The following is an 8,312-nucleotide window of genomic DNA, read 5'->3' on the forward strand; positions in this document are numbered from 1 at the left end:
TCACGAAAGCACCCCTCATACTGTCTCCTTGTGGCTTCTTCTTAGTATTTGGAGGTAGAATATCTTTTTTGGTAGGGTCCAGTCTTTTTTTTTGTCAATGGCTGTTCAGAAGTTAGCTGTGATTTTGGTGTTTTTGTGAGAGGAGGTCAGCTCAAGTCCTTCTACTCTGCCATCTTATCTCCCTTCTTTTCCCTGATGACCTTGTTAATTTGATATTCTGATCCAGCAGGTCAGGGGACTGAGCCTTAGCATCTGGGAGCTTCTTAGATTTGCAGTCAATGCCGCTGGTCCCCTGACCACAGTTTAGGTAGCAAGAAGTTAAAGGTTAGATAAAAGAGGAGGTCAAGCAGGATCAGCAGAGGATGGTGTCATGAAAGTAAAGATAAAACAGTATTTCAAGAAGGAGGGAGTGGTCAACTGAGTCAAATTCTTTGGTGAATGAGAAAGCTGAAGATAGACATGTCTTTTGGGTTTGGTGACATGAAGGTGGCTGGTGACCTTGGAAAGAGAAGTTTCAATGTAGTGGTAGGGATGGAAGCCAAAGTTAGTAAAGTGAAGAGAGTAAAAAAAGATAATACTTTCTAGAAGTTTTGCTGTTAGTAAGAGAAATTAGTGATACTCAGGATGGGCGCTTGGGGAAAAAGGAGGTACTGAGTAAGTTTGTGTATGAATGGAATAATTCAGTAGATGGAAGCTGATGTTATAGCAGGGAGAAACCATGCCTCCAGGTCAAAACCTATGAAAAGGGAGAAGAAATGGGGTCCAGAGCAGAGGTGGAGTGATTAGGCCTGAGTGGGAACAGTGATATTCCTTCTACTGTAAAAAGATGCAGCACCTAGAACATGGGCTAGAATTAGATAAAGATAGGTGTATAGATTTGGGAGTGAAGATAAGACCATCTGATTTTTTAAATTGAAGTGTAGTTGATTTACAATATTAGTTTCAGGTGTACAGCATGGCGATTTGATATTTTTATAGGTTATACTTCATTTAAAGTTATTATTATAAGGTTTTGGTTATATTAGTTTGTACCTCTTAATCCCGTTCCTCTATCGTGTTCCTTTCCTGTACCCTCCCCTCTGGCAACCACCTGTTTGTTCTCTGAATCAATGACTGTTCCTGTTTGGTTATATTTGTTCATTTGTTTTTTAGATTCCACATATAAGTGAAGTCATACAGTATTTGTCTTTCTCTGACTGATTTCACTTAGCGTAATACCCTCTGGGTTCTTCCATGTTGTCACAAATGGCAAGATTTCATTCATTTTTATGGTTGAGTAATATTTATCCATCTATTAGTGGGCATCTAGGTTGCTTCCATATCTTGGCTATTGTAAATAATGCTTCAGTGAACATAAGGGTGCATTTATCATTTAGAAATAGTGTTTTCATTTTCTTCGGATAAATACTCAGTATTGGAATTTCTCATCATACGGTAGTTCTATTTTTAATTTTTTGAGGAATCTCCATACTGTTTTCCACTGTAGCTTCACCAATTTACATTCCCACCACCAGTGTACCAGGGTTCCTTTTTTGCCACATCCTTCCCAGTGCTTGTTATTTGTTGTCTTTTCAACAACAGTCATTCTGACAGGTTTGAGTCAATATATCATTGTGGTTTTGAATTGCATTTCCTTGATGGTAAGTGATGTTGAGCATCTTTTCATGTGCCTGTTGGCCATCTCTATGTCATCTTTGTAAAAATGTCTATTCAGGTTTTTTGCCCATTTCTTAATCAGGTTGTTTGTTTTCTTGTTATCAATTTGTATGAGATCTTTATATTTTTTGGATATTAACCCCTTATCAGATGTATCGTTTGCACATATCTTTTCCCGCTTAGTAGTTTGTCTTTGCATTTTGTTGATGGTTTCCTTTACTGTACAAAAGCTTTTTTTTTTATTTTAAATATCCAGGGTGCCTTTATTTTTAAAAATTTGTATTGGAGTATAGTTGGTTTACAATGTTGTGTTAATTTCAGGTGTACAACAAAGTGAATCAGTTATACATGTGCATATATCCACTCTTTTTAAAAATTATTTTCCCATGTAGACCATTACAGAGTATTGAGTAGAGTTCCCTGTGCTATACAGTAGGTTTTATTACCTTTTTTTTTTTTGCAGTATGTGGGCCTCTCACTATTGCAGCCTCTCCCATTGCGGAGCACAGGCTCCGGACGTGCAGGCTCAACAGCCATGGCTCACAGGCCCAGCTGCTCTGTGGCCTGTGGTATCTTCCTGGACCAGGGCACAAACCCATATCCCCTGCATCAGCAGGCGGACTCTCAACCACTGTGCCACCAGGGAAGCCCTATTATCTATTTTATATGGTAGTGTGTATATGTCAATCCCATTCTGCCAATACATCCCTCCCCGCTACCCCTTATCCCCTAGTAACCATAAGTTTCTTTTCTGTGACTCTACTTCTACTTTGTAAGTAAGTTCATTTGTACCCTTTTTTAATTTTTATTTATTTATTTATGGTTGTGTTGGGTCTTCGTTTCTGTGCGAAGGCTTTCTCTAGTTGCGGCAAGTGGGGGCCACTCCTCATCGCGGTGCGCGGGCCTCTCATTATCGCGGCCTCTCTTGTTGCGGAGCACAGGCTCCAGGCACGCAGGCTCAGTAATTGTGGCTCATGGGGCTAGCTGCTCCGCGGCATGTGGGATCTTCCCAGACCAGGGCTCGAACCCATGTCCCCTGCATTGGCAGGCAGATTCTCAACCACTGCACCACCAGGGAAGCCCCTGTACCCTTTTTTTAGATATCACATATAAGTGATAACATATGATATTTGTATGAAAGACATATCATATGTCTTTCTCCGTCTGACTTATTTCACTCATTACGAAAGTCTCTAGGCCCATCCATGTTGATGCAAATGGCATTATTTTGTTCTTTTTTATGGCTGAGTAATATTCCATTGGGTATATGTACCACATCTTCTTTTTTTTTTATTAGTTTCTGCTTTATAACAAAGTGAATCAGTCATACATGTACATCTTTTCCCATATCCCTTCCCTCTTGCGTCTCCCTCCCTCCCACCCTCCCTATCCCACCCCTCCAGGCGGTCACAAAGCACCGATCTGATCTCCCTGTGCTATGCGGCTGCTTCCCACTATCTATCTACCTTACGTTTGGTAGTGTATATATATCCATGCCTCTCTCTCGCTTTGTCACAGCTTACCCTTCCCCCTCCCCATATCCTCAAGTCCATTCTCAAGTATGTCTGTGTCTTTATTCCTGTTTTACCCCTAGGTTCTTCATGACATTTTTTTTCTTAAATTCCATATATATGTGTTAGCATACAGTATTTTTCTTTCTCTTTCTGACTTACTTCACTCTGTGTGACAGACTCTAGGTCTATCCACCTCATTACAAATAGCTCAATTTCATTCCTTTTTATGGCTGAGTAATATTCCATTGTATATATATGCCACATCTTCTTTATCCATTCCCCTGTTGATGGATATTTAGGTTGCTTCTATATCCTGGCTACTGTAAATAGTGCTGCAATGAACATTGGGGTGCATTTATCTTTTCAAATTATGGTTTTCTCTGAGTATATGCCTAGGAGTGGGATTGCTGGATCATATGGTAGTTCTGTTTTTAGTTTTCTAAGGAATCTCCGTAATGTTCTCCATAGTGGCTATACCAATTTACATTCCCACCAACAGTGTAGGAGGGTTCTCTTTTTTCCACACCCTCTCCAGCATTTATTGTAGATTTTTTGATGATGGCCATTCTGACTAGTGTGAGGTGATACTCATTGTAGTTTTGATTTGCATTTCTCTAGTAATTAGTGATGTTGAGCATCTTTTCACATGCTTTTTGGCTATCTGCATGTCTTCTTTGGGGAAATGACTAGATCTTCTGCCCATTTTTTTTTATTGAATTGTTTGTCTTTTTTTATATTGAGCTGCATGAGCTGTTTGTATATTCTGGAGATTAATCCTTTGTCGGTTGCTTCATTTACAAATATTTTCTCCTATTCTGGGGTTGTCTTTTTGTTTTGTTTATGGTTTCCTTTGCTGTGCAAAAGCTTTTAAGTTTCATTATGTCCCATTTGTTTATTTTTATTTTCATTACTCTAGGATATGGATTGAAAAAGTTGTTGCTGTGATTTATGTCAAAGTGTCTTCTGCCTATGTTTTCCTCTAAGAGTTTTATAGTTTCTGGCCTTACATTTAGCTCTTTAATCCATTTTGAGTTTATTTTTGTGTATGATGTTAGGGAGTGTTCTAATTTCATTCTTTTACATGTAGCTGTCCAGTTTTCCCAGCACCACTTATTGAAGAGACTGTCTTTTTTCCATTGTATATTCTTGCCTCCTTTGTCATAGATTAGATGACCATAGGTGTGTGGGTTTATCTCTGGACTTTCTGTACTGTTCCATTTATCTGTATTTCTGTTTCTGTGACAGTACCATACTGTTTTGGTTACTGTAGCTCTGTAAGATAGTCTGAAGTCAGGGAGCCTGATTCCTCCATCTGTGTTTTTCATTCTCAAGATTGCTTTGGTTAGTTGGGGTCTTTTGTGTTTCCATACAAATTTTTAAGATTTTTTGTTCTAATTCTGTGAAAAATGCCATTGGTAATTTGATAGGGATTGCATTGAATCTGTAGATTGCTTTGGGTAGTATAGTCATTTTCACAATATTGATTCTTCCAATATGAGAACATGGTATATCTCTCCATCTGTTTATGTCATCTTTGATTTTTTTTCATCAGTTTCTTATAGTTTTCTGAGAACAGATCTTTTGCCTCCTTAGGTAGGTTTATTCCTAGGTATTTTATTCTTTCTGTTGCAATGTAAATGGGACTGTTTCCTTAATTTCTCTTTCTGGTCTTTCATTGTTAGTATATGCAAGAGATTTCTGTGTATTAATTTTGTATCATGCAACTTTACCAAATTCATTGATGAGCTCTAGTAGTTTTCTGGTAGCATCTTTAGGGTTTTCTATGTATAGTATTATCATTGTCATCTGCAAACAGTGACAGTTTTACTTCTTTTCCAATTTGGATTCCTTCTATTTCTTTTTCTTCTCTGATTGGAATGGCTAGGACTTCGAAAACTATATTTAATAAAAGTGGTGGGAGTGGACATCCTTGTCTTGTTTTTTATCTTAGAGGAAATGATTTCAAATTTTCACCATTGAGAATGATATTTGCTGTGGGTTTATCATATATGGCCTTTAGCATGTTGAGGTAGGTTCCCTCTGTGCCCACTTTCTACAGGGTTTTTTAATCATAAATGGGTGTTGAATTTTGTCAAATGCTTTTTCTGCATCTATTCAGATGATCATATGATTTTTATCCAGTTTGTTAATATGGTGTATCACATTGATTGATTTGCATATACTGTATTGAAGAATCCTTGCATCTCTGGGGTGAATCCCACTTGATCATGGTGCATGATCCTTTTAATGTGTTGTTTTATTTTGTTGGCTAGTATTTTGTTGAGGATTCTTGCTTCTGTGTTCATCAGTGCTATTGGCCTGTAATATTCTTTATTTGTGCTATATTTGTCTGTTTTTGGTATCAGTGTGGTGGTGGCTTCATAGAATGAGCTTGGGAGTGTTCCTTCCTCTCAAATTTTTGGAAGAGTTTGAGAAGAATAGGTGTTAGCTCTTCTCTAAATGTTTGATAAAACTCATCTGTGAAGCCATCTGGTCCTGGGCTTTTGTTTGTTGGAAGATTTTTAATCACCGTTCCAATTTCATTACTTGTGATTAGTCTGTTCATATTTTCTAGTTCTTCCTGGTTCAGTCTTGGAAGGTTATATCTTTTTAAGAACTTGTCTCTTTCTTCCAGGTTTTCTATTTTATTGGCATATAATTGCTTGTAGTAGTCTCTTATGATCCTTTGTATTTCTGTGGTGTCAGTTGTAACTTCCGCTTTTCATGTGTAATTTTACTGATTTGAGTCCTCTCCCATTTTTTAATTGGTGAGCCTGGCTAAAGGTTTATTAATTTTGTTTATCTTTTCAAAGAACCAGCTTTTAGTTTCATTGGTCTTTGCTATTACTTTCCTCATCTCTATTTCATTTATTTGTGATCTGATCTTTATGATTTCTTTCCTTCTACTAACATTGGGTTTTGTTTGCTCTTCTTTCTCTAGTTGCTTTAGGTGTAAGGTTAGGTTGTTTATTTGAGATGTTTGTTGTTTCTTGAGGTAGGATTGTATTGCTGTAAACTTCCCTCTTAGAACTGCTTTTGCTGCATCCAATAGGTTTTTCACTGTTGTGTTTTGTTGTCATTTTTCTCTAGGTATTTTATGATTTCCTCTTTGATTTCTTCAGTGATCCATTGGTTATTTAGTAACATATTGTTTAGCCTCCATGTGTTTGTGTTTCTTACAGTTTTTTCCCCCTGTAATTGGCTTCTAATCTCATGGCATTGTGGTCAGAAAAGATGCTTGATATTTACCAAGGCTTGATTTGTGACCTGAGATGTCCCGGAGAATGTTCCATGTTCTTGCGCTTGAGAAGAAAGTGTATTCTGCTGCTTTCGGATGGAATGCTCTATAAATAGCAATTAAGTCTATCTGGTCTAATGTGTCACTTAAGGCTTGTGTTTCTTTGTTAATTTTCTGTCTGGATAATCTTTCCATTGGTGTAAGTGGGGTGTTAAAGTCCCCTAATAATATTGTGTTACTGTTGATTTCCCCTTTTATGGCTGTTAAAAAGCTTTTAAGTTTAGGGCTTCCCTGGTGGCGCAGTGGTTGCGAGTCCGCCTGCCGATGCAGGGGACGCGGGTTCGTGCCCCGGTCTGGGAGGATCCCACATGCCGCGGAGCGGCTGGGCCCGTGAGCCATGGCCGCTGAGCCTGCGCATCCGGAGCCTGTGCTCCGCAACGGGAGAGGCCACAGCAGTGAGAAGCCCGCGTACCGCAAAAAAAAAAAAAAAAAAAAAAAGCTTTTAAGTTTAATAATGTGTCATTTATTTATTTTTGCTTTTCTTTCCCCTGCCTGAGGAGACAGATCCAAAAAAATATTACCAAGGCTTATGTCAAAGAGTGTCCTGTCTATGTTTTCTTTTTTTTCTAATTTTTAAAAAATGTATTTATTTTTGGTTGCGTTGGGTCTTTGTTGCTGCATGCGGGTTTTCTCTAGCTGTAGCAAGCGGGGGCTGCTCTTTGTTGTCGTGTGCGGGCTTCTCATTGTGGTGGCTTCTCTTGTTGCAGAGCATGGGCTCTAGGTGTGCAGGCTTCAGTACTTGTGGCACACATGCTTCAGTAGTTGTGGCTCGTGGGTTTTAGAGTGCAGGCTCAGTAGTTGTGGTGCACAGGCTTAGTTGCTCCATGGCATGTGGGATCTTCCTGGACCAGGGATTGAACCTTTGTCCCCTGCATTGACAGGTAGATTCTTAACTACTGCACCAACAGGGAAGTCCCTGCCTATGTTTTTTTTGTTTGTTTGTTTCCTTTGGAGTTGATAGGCTCATTTTATACATTTTTTTAAGAAAATGTCTGCCACTCAGTCATGAATAACTAGTTATCCGTCATTCTTTCAAGTTAAAGTGGTGGTACTTGAAAGTGACAGTGCATGTAGCTAGTTCAGCTTGTAATTCAGTCTCACAAGTGATTTTTCTCTAGATAACCTTCATATTTTGGTATGCAAAGGAAGTATTTTGTGTACTTCCCATCTAGTTACACAGAATATTTAAAACGTGCGTACTTAAGAGGTGAGATTTGGTAAAATGAATGTGTACTGCATTATCAAGAATATTCTTTTTGCGGGCTTCTTAGTTCTGAAGCACCGGCTCCTTAGTTGCAGCACGTGGGCTCCTTAGTTGTGACAGGCAGGCTCCTTAGTTGCAGCAGGTGGGCTCCTTAGTTGTGGCAGGAAGGCTCCTTGATTGTGGCATGCGAACTCTTAGTTGCGGCATGTGAGTGCGATCTAGTTCCCTGACCAGGATTCGAAACCAGCCCCTAGCACTGAGAGTGCTGAGTCTTATCCACTGCGCCACCAGAGAAGTCCCTCAAGAACATTCTTTTTTTTTTCTTCACACACACACACTGTATTTTATTTTTACACAGATAAATAAACTGACACCAAGCATTGTAAATGGATGACCACAACAAAAGCAACAATGATTGCAATTACCAAACATGAAACACACTCATACTATGTCATAATATTGACATTCAGTCCAGTAATCCTCCACTGTAACAGTTCCTTTACTTTGCAGTGAAAATTGATTTGTATATTTTTTGCCTCTGAGTCCATGTGGGATTTTTTTTATTCAAACAAAGTCACAAAAATTATAATCATACTCATCAGTTCACTCAGTCCCATGTAATTAATTTTTTTCATCTTGA

Source organism: Hyperoodon ampullatus (assembly GCF_949752795.1).
Source record: "Hyperoodon ampullatus genome assembly, chromosome: 16".
Classification (NCBI taxonomy): domain Eukaryota; kingdom Metazoa; phylum Chordata; class Mammalia; order Artiodactyla; family Ziphiidae; genus Hyperoodon; species Hyperoodon ampullatus.